Here is a 21,506-nt window from a genome sequence, read left to right as displayed (position 1 = left end):
CTGGGATGTTACTTTTGAGGACTCTGTAGTCCACCGTGGCTCTCCACGAATTGTCCGGCTTCTTTACCGGCCATAAGGGGGAGTTCACGTGAGTGGCTATTGGTCTCAATACGCCCTGCTGCACCAATGAAGATATTGCGGTCTCCATGTCGGGTTCTGCCTCCTTGGGGAAATTATACTGCTTTTGGGGTCGGATCATGGGGTCCCCGTCTACGCTGACTTCAAACCCAGTGACTCTCCCACAGTCGTGCTTGTGGGTGGCAAACGCGGTCAGATTTTCCGACACACACGCCTGCAAGTCCGTTGGGACGTTCGCTACCATGAGCTCGAGATCGTAACCTCCTGACGGCTTCATGGTGCACAGGGCCCCCTTTTCTTCCCTCCCTGGGATTACAACTACCTTACCTAAACCGCTCTCGGCTCCCCAGAGACAGTGATTTCTCAGGTCCACGAGGATCCCGTGTTCCACCAAGAAATCAGCCCCGAGGATGCCTTTTCCACCCCCCTCACTCCACTTCAATAGGATACACGTCCATGTGGTGTGGAGTGCTCCCAAATGAATGGAGAGCGGGATGGAGTACGCGCCAGCCTGTTCTCTGCCTGTGAAACCCGCTACTAAGAATGGAGCCTGGGTGGACAGAGGTGAGGCAAAAGGTCTAGCTGTGTGGATCACGGTACACGAAGCTCCCGTATCCAACAGGTAACAACCCTTTTCCCTTTCCACCTCCATTTCCACCACAGGTCTTCTCCAGGCGTCATAGCGGAGCGGACACAAGTAGACGGGCTGCGCAGGCGTCAGTCATTTAGGTGCTTCGGTTGGGGTCTCGGGAGCGATAGGGCTGTTGGCGACCGCTACCTTCCCCTGCGAGGTCATCAGAGACCGCATAGTCTCCAAGATTGACTCAATCGTAGCGGGATCCACAACCGCACCACCTCCTGTTGTTGGGGCAGGGGCTACGGTTGGGTTCTGGGCTGGTGCTGGGGCAGCGGTCTGGGCTTGGGCTTGGACTGGTGGGGCAACGGTCTGGGCTTGGGCTTGGGCTTGGGCTGCGGCGAACATTCTCTCTCTCTTATCCTTCCATGGATTTCTACAGTCCTTGCGCCAATGACCCTCCTTCCCACACCCGTAACAACTGCTGTTGGCTTGGGGAGGGCGATTCCCCTCCTGATGCCATTCCTTTTTAGCAGAAGCTGCGGGCCTTGCCTCATGTACCTTTCCTTTTAAAACAGGCGTTTTCCTACCCTTGTTGTTCCTGTAACTGATCGTGAGCTGATCAAGTACTAGTTCCTCCGTGGAGCGGGCGTTAGTGGGGTCAAACCATGCTTTGGCCTGCTCCCTCACTATTGGCAAGCAACCTGCTACCAGGCACCGGAGCCAATGAGCCCTTTGTTCATCATTTAGCGCGTTTCGTTCCGGTCCTCCCGGGCAGCTGCGCCGATACACTGGCCACAACCTTCCGGCGAAAACCCGTGGGGGTTCTCCCTCTAGCTGCACTGTCTTTTCTAAACGGAGGAACGGAGTTCCATCACCCTCTCCTATAATCTCCAGGATCTCGTCCCGTAACAACTCATATTCCCTGTGCCCTCTCTTGCTCTCGTCAGGGAGACACTGGAGGAGCGAGCTGTCCAGGGAGAACAGCAGCATTTTGGACTGTTCAACCCCGTCGCAGTCATTAACTGCTGCGGTCTGCTCCACGTCCCTAAAATGGACGGAGGGATCTCCTGACTCGGAGAGTTTTGGGATGTGACTTATCATTGCCCTCAGCTGTTGTGCGCTGTGGGGTATTATGATCTGATTCACGAGGGGTCCGTCCTCGCCATTGTCTTCATTCGGACCGAGCCTCCGGTGTCGAGTTGGACACATTGGCGCCGGCCCCGACTCTACTATCTGGTGTTGCTCTACCTCAAGAATCTCTTCATCTACCCTCTCCGTTTCCTTCCCCGGAGTCCAAGACTCATCATAAGCAGGATGCGCAGAGGGTTCGGGGTTTGGTTCCTGAACTATCTCTTGTGGAATCGGTCTTTTGGATTCCTTGGCTAGCAATAGCTGGCTCGCTGGTGGGTTTATGACTCACACCAACCCGTTTGCCTTGGCTAGGGCCGTTCTCAGGTCCTCTTGCTCCCGGCGGCAAGCGCTGTGGTCAGTGCTCTCAGATCTATCCTCCATGGCCATCTTATATGCTGCCCTGGCTCCCAGAAGTTTTTCCTCTTGGGTCTCTATTTGCTTAGCTAGACGGAAACACCTGTCTCTCATTCTACCTTCACTGGCCTTGGCTTCAATGACCTGACATTTTAAATACTCTACCCGGGTTTCGTGGCAGCGAGTTGTGGAGTGGCGTTCCTGATTCAGCGCGTTAAGCGATTCAATCAGTTTTTGACCTCCCGCAACCTTTTCCTCTACGTCTGTAAGCAACTCTTTGATCTGGGCTGTCTGTGCTGCAACGACCTGGTCCAAAAGCTGGACTTGCTTCTTGTAGCACATCAGCCAGACCGCCTTTTCTACAGATTTCTTATGCTCTTTACCCTCTGTCCACTTGATGGCTGCGTCTAGCGGGCGCCTATCCCTTAATAGGTCAGATATCCATTGTTTTGTGAGGTTGAATTTTCCAAAAACATAATCCGTTATTCTTTCATCCATCACATTTCGTTTATTCAGACCTGGATCTAGCACACTACTTTCCTGCTGCCAAGGTCCTGCTGCGGTCGCCATTTCTGTAGGGGGTTTCTCTTGCTCGTTCTGGTCTCCTGCCAGGCTTTGTGCAATAATTACCCTTGAGTGGTTCGACCCACTCTCCCCTACGGTTCTAGACCTTGGACTTAGATGCAGAGAACTGTAGTGCAGAGAAAGGACTCAATAGACCAGGTTGAATAGCACGAAATGGATGCTTTTATTTTTAAACAGTTTGAAGCATTACAAAATACATGTCATAGGCACAGATTAAAGTAACTACAATCATGCACAAATTTATGAACTTGACTCTATGGAAATGGGGAACACACGGCACATCGTAAAAGGGAAAACACATTACGATTACCCTTAACTCCCTCCCCTATACCTAAACTAAGTTTCGACCTGAGGAACTCGGGATCATGCTCACCACTATCAGAATCGCAAAAAGGGGTTCGCAATCTTTTAGCACAGCTTTCCGTCGTCACGTGGATCTGGAAACTTCTGGCGCAGTCGATATTCTCTCTCTCTCGAGGCGGCGGGGTAGACACAGCCTCGATGAGCGCTCGTCAAGGTTGAGATCCACTATTGTGGATTTGGGTTCATGGAACAGAACAACACCTCGATGGGATGTTGAGGCGCGGAAGTGCTAGGCCCGGAGTGTCCTTTTCTCCGGCCTGGATCGTCGTTTTCCCGAGGGTGTCTTCTCCTTCGGCCTGGGTCGTCGATGATCTCCCGACAACAGCACCCGGGCCACCCTCGTCGTCTTCCCGTCGTGGCCGAGCCTTGTCTGGCTGAACACCGACCACATTGTGTTTTCACCGAAATTGTCCGTCCGGAGCGTCTTTAAAAAGAAGAAGCGCCTTGATCGATTCCGAAGCTACCGAGGTAGAAGAGGCGCGGATGGACTTTTCAAAATCCATATTTATACCCTTTTGGGACAGTCTTATCTCCCGCCAAATCATAGTCCTGTCTTTGTATTAATTTTGGCGGGCAGAAATCTCTGCAGGGGCGCTTTGTCTTGTAACGGGAGCCGGTGATAACTTAACTGGCCTTCCTGGCCAATAATGTCTTTTAATGTCTTTTACATTGTCACCGTGACTCGGTTCGCATATTGATCGGTCTGGAGATTTCCCTTGATGGCTGTTAAACGGTTTCTCCTTTGTACAGTAAATGGGTATAAGTGTTTATGCATTGTCCGCCCATATCTTGATGGGCCCCATCCTGTTTGCCTGAAACCGTCCTGTACTTAGAATCCATTGAATATGTATGCTGTTTCCCTGAGTTTCGGTTTCCCGATATTGGCTTTCGTGGGCTTACTGTTTTCAATCCACAAGCCTGTCTGGCTTGCAGTAACAGAAATCAAATGGTCCAGAAACTGATCACGAGGCCCGGCGGCCATTTTGTATGCCCTTTTATCAAAGGTTTTTCTGTGCAAGCTTACTTTGGTCAATAAAGTGTCTTATTTTATCCTGTTTTCTTGCGTGATTATTGCTGAAAATTTCGAATCTTACACAGGACACCGGCAGCAGGGTTGCGATACGGTAGACAATGGTTTGGATGAGTAAACCATGATGGAGGAAAGGATTTCTGATTATGTGTTTAGCAAGGTGAATATCACAAAGAACTGGATCACCACTCTGTTGAGGGCTGGGCGTCCGGTAGATGCAGCAGCTAAGTGGACAGAGGGAAAGGAAAACATGAAGTCCTTAGAGAAGGCAGTCTGGCTGATGTGTTTCAAAAAGCAGGTCCAGCTTTTGGACAGGCTCGTTGCAGCACAGGCAGTCGAGTTAAGGGAGTCAGCCCTGGAGATCCAGGATAAGGCTCTAGCAGGGGAAAAGTTATTGGTAGCATTGCAGGCCTTGAATCAGGAGAGAGTGCATTTAATGGGAGAATACATGGCCCAGTTGGAATATCTACAGTGCCAAGTCACCGAGGCCAAGGGAAATGAGCTAAGGTTGCGGGAGAAGAACGCCCGCTTGGCAAGGCAGATTAGGGAACAGGAAGAGAAAGTACAGGAGGTAAAGGCCGCTTACAAGCTAGCGAGCGAACAGGGGTTTGAGGAGGCAGACCACGGCCCCTGTAAAGAGAGGATAGAAAATCTGAGCTGGGCCCTCAGGAAGGCAAAAGGCATGGTATGCCTCATAAGCCCAAAGGCAGGTCAGGCGGATTTTATGGGGAACGAGGGGAGGACAGTTCCAACGTCACCGGTAGTGCCCAGGGACGACCCAGTTGAGGGAGAGGAGATCTCATGACCACCATCCGTAGCGCCAAGTTTCAGCAAGGTTTGGCAGCAAGGGGGGATGGAGCCAGAGGTGGAGGCGGAGGTGGAGCAACCCCCGCCAGAGAGATCGGAGCCGGGACCGATGTGCCCAGCACGGCATCGGAGGTTCGGCCCACCCGTCAATGGCGACGATGAGGGACCCCTCCAAAACCAGTTCATGTTACCCTATAGCACCCAACAGCTTAGGGCTATGGTGAACCATATCCCAAAGCTCTCCAAAAAGGGAGACCCCTCGATCCACTTCAGGGACATAGAGCAGGCAGCCAGCGTCAACGACTGTGATGGCGCTGAGCAGGCCAAGATGCTGCTATTCTCCCTGGAGAGTAGTCTCCTCCAATCCCTCTCTGACGAGTGGAAGAGGGGGCAGAGCGGGTACGAGGAGCTTAGAGATGCGGTTCTGGAGGCCATGGGGATGAATGAGGGAAGTCCTTTCTCCCGTGTGGAGAAGACGGTCCAGCTCGCAGGGGAAACCCCGCAGGCTTTCGCGGACCGGTTATGGCCGGTGTACCGGAGGGCCTGCCCGGGGGCGCCGAACCGGGGGTTCCTGAACGGGGATCCCCTGGCCCATTGGCTCCGTTGCCTGGTGGCGAACAGCTTGCCACAGGTCCGGGCCAAGGCAGAAGTCTGGTTCGACCCCAAGAACCCCCAGACCACCGAACTTACGGTGATCAGACAGTTGACGCTGGCCTATAAAAACGGTACGGGAGCCGATGCACACCCACCTAAGGGAAAGGTGCATGAGGTAAAACCCGGACCAGGTAGGAAAGAGTGGCACCAGGAAGGGAATAACCCCCCAACACAAAGACGAATTGTTACGGGTGCGGGAAAGATGGTCACTGGCAGAAGGAATGCAAGAACCCTTGGAAAGATAACAAGGGAAAGAATTCCACAGCCCCAGCCCAAAAGGCGGAGGCAGGAATCCCTCCCGCTGCGGTCGAGTCATTTTTGGACGCCATGAGGTCCATCTTGACTGGCCAAGGGAGAGTAGCAATCGCTACCGGTGCTCTGACCCCATCAGCCCCATCCAACCCACAGCCCTGACTAGAACCAGCGCAGCCTGTCAACCTGTGTCCCCTTTAAAACGATGAGGGGAGCAGGCCCTGTGTTAAGATGCAGGTGGAGACGGTGCAGGGGAGATATTCGGTGGACACTGGAGCTTCCAGCACGGTGGTCCATTCGGAAGACCCAACCAATCCACTCGAGTCTAACGAGGTCCCATTTAGCCCAATAGGAGCCGCAGGGAATGAGCAGGCTGGGGAAATGGCCAAACTTTTGGCCATAGTTTTAGGATCCCTCCCTACCAGTGGGAGGGTAACCAACGGACCAACGAGGTAGCCGAACAGGGGGCCAGGGAAGGAGAGTTCTGGGATCCCTGTAGAGCAGGCCCGGTAGCCGCAATCCGGGACAAGGGAGGCACACAGGGGGTAGCTTTGGCCCCGGACCTAAAGCAGGTCCAGGCCCAGGATCCCGTCTGTGAGGCCATCCCGGTAAGGGAAGAGAACGGGGAGCCCCTAGAAGGCCCATTCGGGGCAGCGGATGAGGTTTTAAAACAGGATGTTGGTTATAGTAATCAGTGCAAACTGTTTAAACCTGAAAGGAGAAAACAGTCAGTTGGGGTAGGGTCTGAGGATAAAGATCCTCAGCCTGCAGCAGGAGCGAGTCCACAGACTGCACAGGCAGGCGCTGTGGTTTGCTTAAAGGGAGGGGCCATCCCACCCGTCGATTGGGACACTCTCCCACTCTTCTGGGATCCAGATGAGGAGGGACCCGAGGGCAAAAACCCCGCCCCTAACCCAGCCATGGGACCTGGGGGCGGAGACTCTCAGCTTGCAGCAACAGGCTGCAAAGAGTTACCTGCCCCTAGCCCAGGTTCGGGAGAGGTCAAGCCTGAGGGAGCGGCGGTCCGGGTTAAAGGCCCACCAGCCAAGAAAGCCCCACCCGCCAAAGTCCCTAGAAGGTCCCCGCGGATGCCCCAGCCGAGAAAGCCATGGTCACCAGCTCTCCGGTTACCAAGGGCAGCTCCTCGTGTTAGTGGGAGGTCCAAGGACAGAGGTCCTCAGCCAGCGGCCACAGGCTGTGAGGGACCAACAGTGCAGGATGGTGCGGCCATGTCGGGGGAAGCGGTGGGCCGCAGTCCAACTAGGAATTAGCCTGGCCACCCGGAGACGGGCGGCGGATGTATATAGTTTAGGTAATGTATGTTTATAATTTTGGGTGAGGTATTCAGCTTAAAGTTTGGGTGTTTTAGCTTAAGTTAAGTAAGGTGATGGGTAGTTTTTAATTAAGTAAGTAATCTGCCAAGAGTGTGTGTATTTGAGTCGAGGCCGCAAGGCACGACTATGCTTCACCCAAGCCAGAGAATCTCTTGGGGACCTGGCTGCATGTTTTGTATCTGTTGCAGAAAGACGTTCAGGATGAAGGGGATCGTAATCCTACTCGCCCTGATGGGACTGAGCCTGGGAAGGAGGGGTGATGTGGAAGACTCCCGCATCTATGGGTGCTCCGGAGATAGAGCGCCGATAGCAACCGACGGAAACCCCGAACGGGACGCCGAGGAGACCGCCGTCTACGTCCACGAGGGAAGGTGGCCAGGATGGCTGGGGTCCAATTCGTCTCAGTACTCCAGCCAGACCGGGTTCACGTATGGGGAGGCCTCCCTCCTGTGCCCCAGGGTACGGGTCGTTACCACAAGGGTCAGCGTCACCGTAGGGAAGCGTGTATGTTTAACATGAAAGGGACACATTCCTCTGGATAGGTGGTGGTGGCTCAGAAAGCTGAGCAAAGATATGAGGGACCCCGCAGTCGAGTGGCAACGGTTGGGGAACAACACCCACCGGATGATTACAGGGACTCACGGGGGATTAAGCGTGTGTTGGGACAAGTGGTGGGAACCGGATCAAGGGATTTACATCTGTATGTGGGGGTCAGAGAGGGTCTGCCCCTCAGGCATATCCATTATTTTCCACCGGCAGTGGCACAACACCGGGGAGGGGATGAAGTGGGATACCAGCCGGAAGGTGTGCGCGGTCCCATACTCCCCGATCCCAGTCAACGCCACTGAGCTTGTTACCCACCCTCGAAAGCCCCTGCCCACAGCGCAGGCGGCGAGGTTACCCAAGGAAGGGTGCCCCACCACCACCAAGGGACCAGGGAATGGGCTGGTACTAGTTCCCACCGACCAGATGCTGTACCAGGGGGTACACTATGCGGTAGCCTCCGTGATTTTAAATCTCACCTAGGTACATTTGCCGGAGTGGTGTCCCAAAGAAACAGAGCAGTTATACCAGGCCCTATTAAAGGACATGTTCAAGAAGTTTTATGAATTCGATTTCGCCCATGTTGACAAAACCGAACTGTACACCACACGCCGCGTGTTTTTGGGTAATGCAGGGAGACAAAGAAGGGGAGTATGGAATGATGTTTTTACTGTGTTTAACACTGGGTCCTCTGTCATCAACAGTTTGGATGACACAGAGCTGCAGACCCAGATAAACGATTTAAAGACACAGTTAAGGAAGGTATTAATGGATGAGAACAAGGTAGTGGGCTCGGAGGTACATGAGGACCAGGCCATGATGGTCCATTTAAAGGAGATTATAGCGGAGTTGGAGAAGCACACAAAGACGGTAAATGCCCTCATAAGGGAGGACAGAAACGCTTCTGACCAGGCTGCGCAGAATGAGGTGTGCATGCTACACGGGGCATGGTTGCAGGACAAGGGCCGCAGTAATCTGGAGGATTTAAAACAGGGTTTAGTCCCCTCCTGGATCAGCAACAAACACCTCGCAGTCCTCCATCCATTTGAGAATGCATTAAGCCCGTGCCAACTCCGGCTAGCTTCCGAGGCCTGCCCAGTCCCAGTGGATTGTGGGCGGCCCAACCACATGATCATGGGAGTAGTAGTTAGGATGCCGGTGATGGGTAGGACAGCCCGACCCGCACCGGTATACAGGGTTGAGAACTTTGGAGTCATTCAAGGGGGTGCACACATTCGTTTCACAGCGGTCCCGCCTTACGTCATAAAGTGGGAGCACGCTATGACAGGTACTGACCTCTCAGGGTGCCAGAGCCGGGGAGCACACATAATCCTGTGTCCCCAGCACTTGAATGCCTATTCAAAACCTCAGTGCGGGTTCAGAGCTGCTGGCGTGAAACCTATAAATTGTACCATGGAGGCAATGGCACAAGGCCATGTTCCCCCGCAGGTAGCATATATAGGAGGTGGGACATATTGTGTCACCACAGGCGCGTCCCACTACCAGCATGGACAGCATAGCTGGTGTCCGGTCAGTGACAGCAGTTTCTGCTTTAAACCCGAGGCAGAAGTTCAAGTGGCCCAGGAGCGAATTGTCCCCTGTAATGAAATGTGTTTGGCTTGCCTGTATTCGTTTTGCATGATGTGCCTCAATAAATCCGAGACTCGATGTTAGCGAAACAAAACAAGGCTTTTATTGACTTAGAAGGTAACACACAGGAGACAGGTATCTTCCATCCAGAGCTCTGCCGTACTGGATGTGCTGCAGGCTGGGCCAGCTTACATAGGGGCCAGGTATGGGCGGAGCCCTACACATAGTACAATACAATGGGCCAGGTATGGGCGGAGCCCTACACATAGTACAATACAATGGTGAGGAAACAGAACAGAGGTAAGGGAAATGAAACTGAAACCAACCACAGTCACAGGCAGTGATGAATGGAATATTTCATCACATTGCACTCTATATTACCCTCCCCCACACGGTGTATAGTTTCACTTCCTCTTTCCTGACTAACCTGGAAGGTTCTAGGTCTTGGCTCTTGGCTCCGCCCCTGACTTCTCTTACATAAAGATCCCAGGATCTGTATGACTCATTCCTGCAAGCCAGTCAGTGTGTTGAAATGTTAGCTCTGATCTTAGTGATTAAAAGCCAACTTGTTAAAGTCTATAACTTCTAGTTTTGTGGTTATTGAAGGCACATCAATTTTAATCACTAAAGAATACAAGGATGGATCGACTCCTAAAACCAGAGCGTCTGGACTTGGATCCACATTCTGCTGAAGCATCAAATCAATTTGGACACTGGCTCAAATGCTTCGAACTCTTCGCGAGGGCCTCATCCGCTAGCGAGGTAGATAAACTGAGTCTACTGACTACTCGCGTTAATCATCGGATTTATTCGTCCATCCGGGACGCCACCTCTTACACGGAGGCCATCGCTATCCTGAAGGCCCAATACCAGAGGCCAGTAAACGAAGTGTATGCCAGACATCTGCTGGCTACACGCAGGCAGCGACCTGAGGAATCAATGGACGATTTCTTACAGGGCCTAAAGGACTTGGTCCGGGACTGTAACCGCAAGGCCGTGATGGCCAACGCGTACTCTGACGAATTGGTCCGCAATTCCTTCATCACGGGCCTCAAATCGAATTATATCCGGCAGAGACTGCTGGAGAAGGAGGTCCTGGACTTAAAAAAGGCAGTGGCCACTGCGCGATCGCTGGACGTGGCCCAGAAAAACTCTGACTCTTATTCTTCCGGCCATGCGGCCCTCACCGCCTCGTGCGCGCCGAGCAGGCCGCCATCTTGGAATCAGCCATCTTCCCCATCCAGGTCTCAGACCAGCTCTACACCGCCGGAGTCCCCACACAGAAGTTCACCCAGGAGTCCTACTACAGCGGCAATGTCTCAAGGCCCGAAATGCTACTTCTGCAGCCAGGCCAAGCACCCCAGACAACGATGCCCAGCGAAGGACGCTACATGCTTCGAATGTAAGAAAAAGGGGCATTTTAGCAAATTCTGCAGGGAGAATCCGATTTCCAACTCCGTCACTGCCTCGTGCGTGCCGTGCGGGCCGCCATCTTGGGATCCGCCATCTTTTCCCGACTCAACGGCCGCCCAGGGCCCAACAGTGGCTTCGATCACGGTGGATCAATCCAGGCCACACCCGTTGACAAAATCCATGATGGACATACAGGTAAACGGGAATTTAACGAAATGTTTAATTGACTGTGGGAGTACCGAGAGTTTTATCCACCCTAGCCTGGTACGGCAGCACTCATTAACGGTAACCCCTACACGGAGCAGAATTGCTATGGCTGCTAAGCCCCACACTTCGGACATTTTGGGCTACTGTGTGGTAACACTGACTGTAAAAGGCACGGACTACAAGGATTTTAAACTCCTCATGATGCCAGAACTCTGTGTTAATGTAATCTTGGGCCTGGACTTCCAGTGCCACCACGAAAGTGTCACGCTAGCATATGGCGGGTCCCAGCCGCCACTCACAGTCTGTGGCCTATCAACCTTAAAAATCAGCCCGCCCTCTTTATTCGCTAATCTCGCTCCGAACTGTAGGCCCATAGCGACCAAAAGTAGACGGTACAGTCTGGAAGACAGACACTTTATCAAGGCGGAAGCGGACAGACTTCTGCGGGAAGGCATTATTGAATGCAGTACCAGTCCGTGGCGTGCCCAAGTAGTCATAGTTAAAAATAGCGAAAAGAAACGGATGGTAATTGACTACAGCCAGACTGTTAATATTTATACCCAGCTGGATGCCTACCCTTTACCCCGCATATCAGAAATGGTCAACCAGATCGCGCAATACCGAGTCTTCTCGACTATCGACCTCAAATTCGCGTATCACCAGCTCCCCATTAGAACGGAGGACCGCCCATACACCGCCTTTGAGGCGAACGGACGCCTCTACCATTTTCTCAGAGTGCCCTTCGGGGTAACAAATGGGGTCTCGGTCTTCCAACGTGAGATGGACCGCATGGTTGATGAGAATAAACTACAAGCTACCTACCCCTATCTGGACAATGTCACTATCTGCGGGCACAACCAGCAAGACCACGATCTAAATCTTGCGAGATTTTTTAAAACTGCCCTAAAGCTGAATCTAACCTACAACGAAGACAAATGTGTCTTCAACACAACCCGTCTCTGTATCCTCGGCTGTGTGGTGGAAGATGGGGTAATTGGACAGGACCCTGACCGATTACGCCCCCTAAAGGAACTGCCCCTGCCACACAATCCCAAAGCTTTGAAAAGGTGCCTGGGATTTTTTTCGTATTATGCCCAATGGGTGCCCAATTACTCCGATAAGGCCCGACCCCTCATTAAATCGACGTCCTTCCCACTATCAGCTGAAGCTCGGGAGGCTTTCACCAGTATCAAACAGGACATTGAAAGGGCTGCACTGTGTGCAGTGGACGAAAGCATTCCCTTTCAAGTCGAAAGCGATGTGTCAGACTTTGCTTTAGCTGCAACCCTCAATCAGGCTGGGAGACCTGTGGCCTTCTTCTCCCGAACCCTTCAGGGACCTGAAATCAGGCACTCTTCTGTCGAGAAGGAGGCACAGGCTATAGTGGAGGCAGTGCAGCACTGGAGACACTACCTAGCCGGCAAACGTTTCACCCTGCTCACCGACCAGCGGTCGGTGGCTTTCATGTTTAATAACAAACAAAGGGGGAAAATCAAGAATGACAAAATACTCAGGTGGAGGATCGAACTATCCACGTTCGACTATGATATTATGTACAGGCCGGGAGCCCTTAATGAACCCCCAGACGCCCTATCGTGGGGAATGTGTGCCAGCATTCATACGGACAAATTACAGGGTCTCCACAACGACCTCTGTCACCCAGGGGTTACCCGACTATACCATTTTATAAAGTCCCGCAATCTGCCCCACTCCATCGAGGAGGTCAGGGCAATGACCAGAGCCTGCCGCATCTGTGCGGAATGCAAGCCTCGTTTCTACAGGCCTGACTGTGCACACCTTATCAAAGCCACACGGCCATTCGAGCGCCTAAGTCTGGACTTCAAGGGACCCCTTCCCTCTGCCGACCGTAACGTATGCTTCCTCAATATCATCGATGAATATTCCCGCTTCCCCTTCGCCATTCCCTGCCCAGACATGACCAGTGCCACGGTCATCAAGTGTCTCGGTAATCTATTCTGCATGTTTGGCATGCCGAAATACATACACAGCGATAGGGGGACGTCATTTATGAGTGACGAACTGCGCCAGTTCTTGCTCTCAAAGGGGATAGCCACTAGCAGAACCAGTAGCTACAACCCTCGGGGTAATGGGCAAGTGGAAAGGGAGAATGCTACTGTTTGGAAGGCTGTCACGTTAGCCTTAAAGTCAAAAGGCCTTCCGACCTCCCGCTGGCAGGAAGTCCTCCCAGACGTGCTCCACTCCATAAGGTCTCTGTTATGTACAGCCACTAACGCTACCCCTCACGAAAAGATGTTCGTTTTCCCCCGGAAATCTACCTCGGGCATATCTCTACCCGCATGGCTGACGTCTCCGGGGACAGTACTATTGCGGAAGCACGTGAGAGGCCATAAAACGGACCCCCTTGTGGAAAAGGTACAGCTCCTCCATGCAAACCCTCAGTACGCCTATATCGAATACTCTGACGGGCAAGAGGACACTGTTTCCATAAAAGACCTCGCTCCCTCGGGGAGTGGAGAGAACGATGAGAGACTACCAGAGGAAGACCTACACCAAAAAGAGACAGGACGACCAGAGGTATCAATACCCAACTTTAACCTGGAGGACACTGCAGATAACCTGGAAGACACTGCGGAGGCCCGGACAGCGGAGGAACCAGAATCCACTCCCCTAGAGGCACCCCAACCGGCTTTGCGCCGATCACTGAGAACCGCAAAACCTCCTGACAGACTCACTTATACCAACTTTTAAGAAACATCACCCCGATGGACTAAATCTAAAGAAGGGGTGAATGTAATGAAATGTGTTTGGCTTGCCTGTATTCGTTTTGCACTCATGTATATTACCCTCCCCCACACGGTGTATAGTTTCACTTCCTCTTTCCTGACTAACCTGGAAGGTTCTAGGTCTTGGCTCTTGGCTCCGCCCCGATTTCTCTTACATAAAGATCCCAGGATCTGTATGACTCGTTCCTGCGAGCCAGTCAGTGTGTTGAGATGTTAGCTCTGATCTTAGTGATTAAAAGCCAACTTGTTAAAGTCTATAACTTCTAGTTTTGTGGTTATTGAAGGCACATCATCCCCATTCCTGAACCCTGCACTGTTAACCTCACTGTGAAGGAGAATTTTACCAACCTGCAGAAGTACGTAGCGCACTTTGGCTACGAAATTCCCCCTCTCCCTGAACACCTTACCAGAATACTCAAAGCTGTTATAGTTTCACAGAAACATTTTTACACTCTAGAGCAGAAAACAGTAGAGATAGGGACTAAGATATTAGATATTGTGATTCCACCCTGGTGGGACATTTTCAATAACATAGAGGTCCCTTCGTGGATCAGACTGGCTTCCCACGTTCTCGTGGTTTGCCAGTTAGGGATAGTGTTGTATCTAGTATACATTCAATGTAAGGGAAAAGGTCAGATGCTAGAATTCTGAAACCAGAGGATCTGGTGGAGGGAGCTACGCCTGTTTGAGTTTTTCCGTGTACTTTTGATTAAAGATTGTTTTTTTTTGTGTTTGTTGTTTTTAATAAAGATTTTGCGATGCGTTGTTAATAAAGATGTATGTGTACCAAGTAGTGCAGGGGTGTTAGACCCCCTCAATGCTTGGATGTGTGTAAAAGACTGTAATTATTCTATGTATACTTATGTACACTACATTTTCGTGGAATGGGAAGTGCATGTGTCGTGGGTATATTAGATAGGTAATTACAGGGGAAGGTTGACTATGGAGGGTCAGAAAATTTGGCTTACCTTGTAAGGATGATACTTCAAGCAAGTTTTCGTATCACGGGGGGAGTATAAGATTCACAAAATTTCCACATTCCCCCAAGGTTGTTAATCAAGGGACCCTATGGACAATTCAAAAAGGGGTACCCAAAAGATGGCGTCCGCACCTCATGACCAAAAGCCTGTAAGATTTTAAAAGCTTGGACTCTGCAGCACAGAACGAGCTGTTTTGGGAAATCGAAACTTTAAATGCATTTCTGTGAAAAAGGACTTTTGTGTTTGAAAACCTAGACAGTTAAGCAAACACTGAATATGCATTTTGTCGGATTGGAACACATCACCCGAGTTAGGTCTAAGCGCAAGGCCATTAGTTTGTCCGCATAAATAATCAGAAACAGCTTAGGGAAGCGACCAAGGCTGCACAGGCCGATTAAAATGCATTAATGACAATACAGCCCAGACATCAGGCCATTAGGTGCGATAAATGGCCATCTAAAAACTAGTTAGTTTAGATTGGTATAATCATTTAAAACAGCCTGCCAAAAGTGAAACAATGAACTGACCTGATTTGGCGCGCAGATAAGGGCCATCGAAACGAGTATAACTGTAGGCCCTCAGTAGCAATCGCCCCTTGACTCCTACACTTGACTCTTGCCCTCTTGGCTCTTGCTCTTTTTCCCTCCTGCACTTGCCGCCTGGCCACTGCCCGTGTCTTCCCAAATCCATCAGGGATGCCCAGCATCGCACCAGGCGAACACGGGCAAACCAGGCCAGACGAGGCGGGACGAGATGAGGCGAGGCGAGATGAGATGAGATGAGATGAGATGATGAGATGAGATGAGATGAGATGAGATGAGATGAGATGAGATGAGATGAGATGAGATGAGACGAGACGAGACGAGACGAGACGAGATGAGATGAGACGAGTTGGAAGAAGATTGAAGAACGCTTAGAATAATCGGGCCTTAAATCCAGCCGACCTACGATTATCTTCATGCAAACTCCAGCTGCTGCTGCCTGAGGAAGAAGAACCATCATCCCTGTGAGGTAAAGTACCCAAGCAAAGACTTTAACCTCGGAGTACTTTACCTGGACGATGCCCTTGCAGCGCCCTGAGACCACATGACGACGGCAGGCCCCAGAGAGCACAAAGAGCGAACCCCAAACCCCACAACCATTTGAACTCAGCAGATTTTGACTCGGTGAGCATGAATTCCTGGCCCCTCATAGCTTAATCTAGTTAGGTATAGGGGTGGGATAAGGAGAAGGGGATTGTTAATGTAGTTTGTTTTCCCTCGATGTGCCGTGTGTTCCCCATTCCCATTTGAGTGTATTTTCTTTTTGATAAGCCTGTAACTACATAGTGATATTCTCAGTATTTATAATTTTTATCATCGTTGTAATAAAGTTCACGGTTTACTTGTACCAAACCAATCGCCTACCCGTTTTTCTGTATCGCCGCCTGCACCTAAGTCCAGTGTCTAGAACCCAGGGGTGTGGGAGCGATTCGAACTGCTCACGGGCAGTCAGGGGAATAACTGACTGGCCACATGCCCCCCCCTACACCTCCAACCATGCCTTCTTGGTTTCAGCTGCAGGCTTCTTCTTCACGTTGCTGGGGAAGAGTATCTCTCTCCGACTCTTCACAGTGCCCAGCTGCACATCAAGGGTGACGTCGGTAAAGCGGGGCACATCCTTTGAGCATCTGGACTCCTACTGGAGTTGAAATTGTGTCACGTGGGTCCATATCACGCCCGCTGCCAGAAATTGGATGGGAAACGCGGAAGTAAAATAATAACGAGGGGCTGAGTTAAAAAGTCATTAACAGGTGCACTGAACTTACTTCCGGGTTTCCCGTGCAATATCAGACCCCCCACCCCGCTCCCAGTGTGTCTCCCAATTAATGTTGGGGCCAAAGTGTCAGCTATGTCTAGTGGAAGAACTCTTTCCTCTGAGACAAAAGGTTGTGGGTTCAAGTCCCACTCCAGAGACTTGAGTATATAATTCTAGCTGACACTTCAATGCAATACTGAAGGAGCGCTGCACTGTCAGAGGTGCCATCTTTCGGATAAGACGTTAAACTGAGGCCCTGTTTGCCCTCTCAGGTTGACGTAAAAGATCCCATCGCACTATTCAATGTCCTGGACAACATTTATCCCTCAATCAGCACCTAAAACATATGACCTGCTCATTTATTTCATCACTCTTTGTGGGATCATGCTGTGCACAAATTGACTGTGGTGTTTCCTACATTACAAAAGGGTCTATGCTTCAAAAGTACTTCATTAAAGTGCTCTGGGACATCCTGAGGTTGTGAAAGGTGCTATATAAAGGCAAGTATTTCTGTCTTAAGTATTGATTGATCCCACTTATCAATAGAATGTTAGATATCTGTGCTTTTGCAAAGAAGTAATTTTCTGACAAGATTCATATCACGAAATTGGTTTGGAATAGAGATTAATTTTTTTAAATTGTGGTGGCAGCACAGTAACCTTTCATGTTAAGGAACAAATACACTGAAAATGACAGCTGGTATGTAAGAAAGGCATTTTTCAACAGTTCAAATTGAATAAGAGTCAACGGTGAAACATGAAGTCTGAGAAAGGAAACAAGATGCGACTAATACTTACGTTTTCCTGCAAAATTTCAGCTGCTTCATCAACTTTGCCCAACACTCACCCAAATCAAAATAAACCTTGCACTGAAATAAATGCAAAATACAGAAATATAAACAAGTATGAGGTACAATTGTTCTTTAAACCTGATATTCTTCATAATAACTACTTCAGATCTGTAGACCTACTCCCTTTGTTCAACATTCAAATGTGAATTAAAAAAAAAACCTTTGATGGCAGTCCCAGGATTGTTTGACTGATTACTTTGCCCGTCATCTACATCATTCTACATTACTACAAAAGACATTACTTTCCCGTCCTATTCTCAATTAAGGTTGTCAGATGGCAGGCCAGGCCTCGGTTCAAGTATCTTACACAGCTTCCATCTTTCAGCAACATTTTCTACAAAAAAATGTTTTTTGTTCCAGTTAATGGTAATATAACCACATGTTGACAGTCACAGAAGATAAACTTTTCCCATTTACTTTGCGGTTTCCTTTTACTGTGAACTATTTTTAAATGTCTAGTTTCACTACCAGAGGCAAAGTATGAGGTGCATAGGTGGCAATTAATAACACTCAACACAAACAAGTGACATATAATCATGTAACAAAGATATACAACAAATATTCCAGTATTTTAACATTAATTGGGTGAGAATCATCTGGTTTAGAACTAAAGGAAATATAAACTCATGAACGAAAGCATTAGGAAGGTCATGAGAGGCAGCTTAGATCTCAACTGGGAACCGTAAGTGACAAGATACCATACAGGAAACAAAGGTCCTTGCATTCCTGACTGATAGTGACCACAATGTGATTATGTCCCACATAGAATCATAGAATGGTTACAGCACACAAGAAGGTAATTCGGCCCGTTGAGCCCGGTCAACTCTCTGCAAGAGCATTTCAGCTAGTCCCACTCACCCACTCTTTCCCCATAGCCCTGCAATTTTTTTTGTTCAGGTATTTATCCAACTCACTTTTGAAAGATAAAATTGAGTCTGCCTCCACCACCCTTTCAGACATTGCATCCAGAACCTAACCACTTGCTGAGTAAAAAAGTTTTTCCTCATGTCACCTTTGGTTCTTCTGCCAATCACCTGAAATCTGTGTCCTCTGGTTCTTGACCTATCTGCCAATGGGAACAGTTTCTCTCTATCTACTCTGACCAGATCCCTCATGATATTGAACACCTCTATCAAATCTCCTCTCAATCTTCTCTGCTCTAAGGAGAACAACCACAGCTTCTCCAGTCTATCCACGTAACTGAAATCCCTCATCCCTGGAATCATTCTCATAAATCTTTTCTGTACTCTCTCTAAGGTCTTCACATCCTTCCTAAAGTGCGGTGCCCAGAATTGGACACAATACAAGGTGGATGAATTAATGGCACTAATAGAAGTAAATGGGTGTGATGTAATTGCCATTACAGAGACATGGTTGCAGGGTAACCAAAGCTGGGAATTGAATGTTCCAGGGTACTCAACATTTAGGAAGGACATACAAAAAGGAAAAGGAGGTGGCGTAGCACTGTTAATAAGGGACGAGATCGGTACGGTAGAGATAAAAGATATTGGTTTGGCAGATCGTGATGTAGAACTGGAATCAGTTTCGGTAGAGCTAAGAAACAGCAAAGGGTGGAAAACATTGGAGGGAGTTGTGTATAGGCCACCAAACAGTAGTGGTAATGTAGGGCACAGTATCAATCAAGAGATTAGAAGTGCATGTAACAAGGGCAATATGGTAATCATGGGGGACATAAGAGCAGGAGTATACCATTTGGCCCTTCGAGCCTGCTCCGCCATTCAATGAGATCATGGCTGATCTTCTGCCTCAACTCCATTCACCGGCCCTATCGCCACATCCCTTGATACCCTTACTAGTCAGAAATCTATCAACTTCTGTTTTGAATATATCCAATGACTGAGCCTCTACAGCCCTCTGGGTTAGAGAATCCCAAAGATTCACCACCTTCTGTGTGAAGACATTTCTGCTCATCTCAGTCCTGATTGGCCTATCCTTTATCTTGAGGCTGTGACCCCTGGTTCTAGACTCCCCAGCTAAGGGAAACATGCTCCCAGCATCCATCCTATCAAGCCCTTTAATAATTTTGTATACTTCAATGAGATCCCATCTCATTCTTCTGAATTCAAGAGAATACAGGCCTAGTTTACTCAATCTCTTCTCATACGACAGTCCTGGCATCCCAGGAATCAATCTCGTGAACCTTTGTTGCACTCCCTCTATGGCAAGTATATCCTTCCTTAGGTAAGGAGACCAAAATTGTACACAGTACTCCAGGTGTAGTCTCACCAAGGCCGTATATAATTGGAGTAAGACTTCTTTACTCCTGTACTCAAGTCCTCTTGTAATGAAGGCCAGCATACCATTTGCCTTCCTAATGGCTTGCTGCACCTGCACATTCACTTTCAGTGACTCATGTACAAGGACACCCAGGTCCCTTTGAGCATCTGCATTCCCCAATCTTTCACCATTTAGGAAATACTCTGCCTTTCTGTTTTTCCTACCAAAGTGGATAACTTCACATTTATCCACATTATATTCCATCTGCCATGTTCTCACCCACTCACTGAGCCTGTCGAGATCCCCTTGAAGCCTCTTCACATCCTCTTCGCAACTGACACTGCCACCTAGCTTTGTGTCATCAGCAAATTTGGAAATGTTACATTTAGTCCTCTCATCCAAATCATTGATATAGATTGTGAATAACTGGGGCCCAAGCACCGGTCCTTGTCGTACCCCACTAGTCACAGCCTGCCACCCTGAAAAAGACCCGTTTATCCCTACTCTTTGTTTTCTGTCTGTTAACCAATTCTCAATCCATGCAAGTGTATTACCCCCAATTCCATGTGCCCTAATTTTGTTCACCAACCTCTTGTGTGGGACCTTATCGAAGGTCTTCTGAAAATCCAGGTACACCACATCTACCGGTTCCCCTTTGTCTACTCCATTAGTTACATCCTCAAAAAACTCCAATAGGTTTGTCAAACAGGATTTCCCTTTCATAAATCCATGTTGACTCTGCCCAATCTTACTATTAGTTTCTAAGTGCCCAGGTATTACATCCTTTATAATAGATTCCAGCATTTGCCCAACTACTGATGTGAGGCTAACAGGTCTGTAGTTCCCCGTTTTCTCTCTCCCTCCTTTCTTAAATAGCGGGGATACATTTGCTATCCTCCAATCTGCAGGAACTGTTCCAGAATCTATATAATTTTGGAAGATGACAACCAATGCATCCACTACTCCAATAGCCACCTCTTTCAAAACCCTAGGATGTAGGTCATCTGGTCCTTGGGATTTATTGACTTTTAGTCCCATTAATTTTGCTAGTACTGTTTTTTTACTAATAATTTCTTTAAGTTTCTCATTCTCGTCACACCCTTGGTTTTCTCGGATTTCTGGGAGGTTTTTTGTGTCTTCCTCCATGAAGACAGAAACAAAGGGCTGGATTTTCATTGAGGAGTCGGGTAGGAGGCGGGACTAAAACTTTCGGGGTTGTAGTCCCGCCTCCATCGAGTTCTAGCCAACCCACGTGATTTTCACTTGATTGACCTTGCTGAGCCCGCTGTGCATGCTCAGCAGGTCAATTAAGGGCTACCCGGCAACAGGTGACATCACAGATTGATATTTCATCCGTCAAGACCTTTTGACAGATGAAATATCAGTGTTTCACAGCTGTTTGAAGCTATCAAACACTGACAATCTGTATTCTAAGTTAATTCCTTCCTCTCAGGATGATTTAGAGATCTCCCTGGAACAGAAAGCTGAATGCTGCAATTTTTGACAGCTCGTAGCCATTTTGCTTTCTGTGCCAGTGAGATGAGGGACTCCCGAAACCTGAAGGAAGGAAGGCTGTAAAGGTAAGTAAAGGCTAGTAGAACTTCTTTAAACACTTTCCACACACCAAACACACTTACCTTTGCACTCAGGCACCCATCACTCACCTGAACACCGGACATCTCGAACCCTCCAAGCCCTTCATCCCGACAGTCCACCTCCTCTAACTTGGAATGGATTGGAGCCGTCGGGAATCCCACACTTCAACATTAAAAATAGGGATTAGGCTAAAAACTGCCTGTTAACTACCTGTTAACAGGCAGTTAATTAGCACTAATCCCCTTCCCACCTCGGGGAGGCGGGTCCCAGTGCAGGTCGGGTACCCGCCTCCTTTGAAACTGGCATGATGGCGGGTTGGGTGCGGGATGGGTTCGGGACCCCCGATTTCGGGATTTTAACCC

This window comes from Somniosus microcephalus, chromosome 10 (assembly GCF_052327205.1).
Source record: "Somniosus microcephalus isolate GS21.2 chromosome 10, FLI_Smic_1.0, whole genome shotgun sequence".
NCBI lineage: Eukaryota > Metazoa > Chordata > Chondrichthyes > Squaliformes > Somniosidae > Somniosus > Somniosus microcephalus.
Note: the sequence above shows the minus strand (reverse complement) of the source record.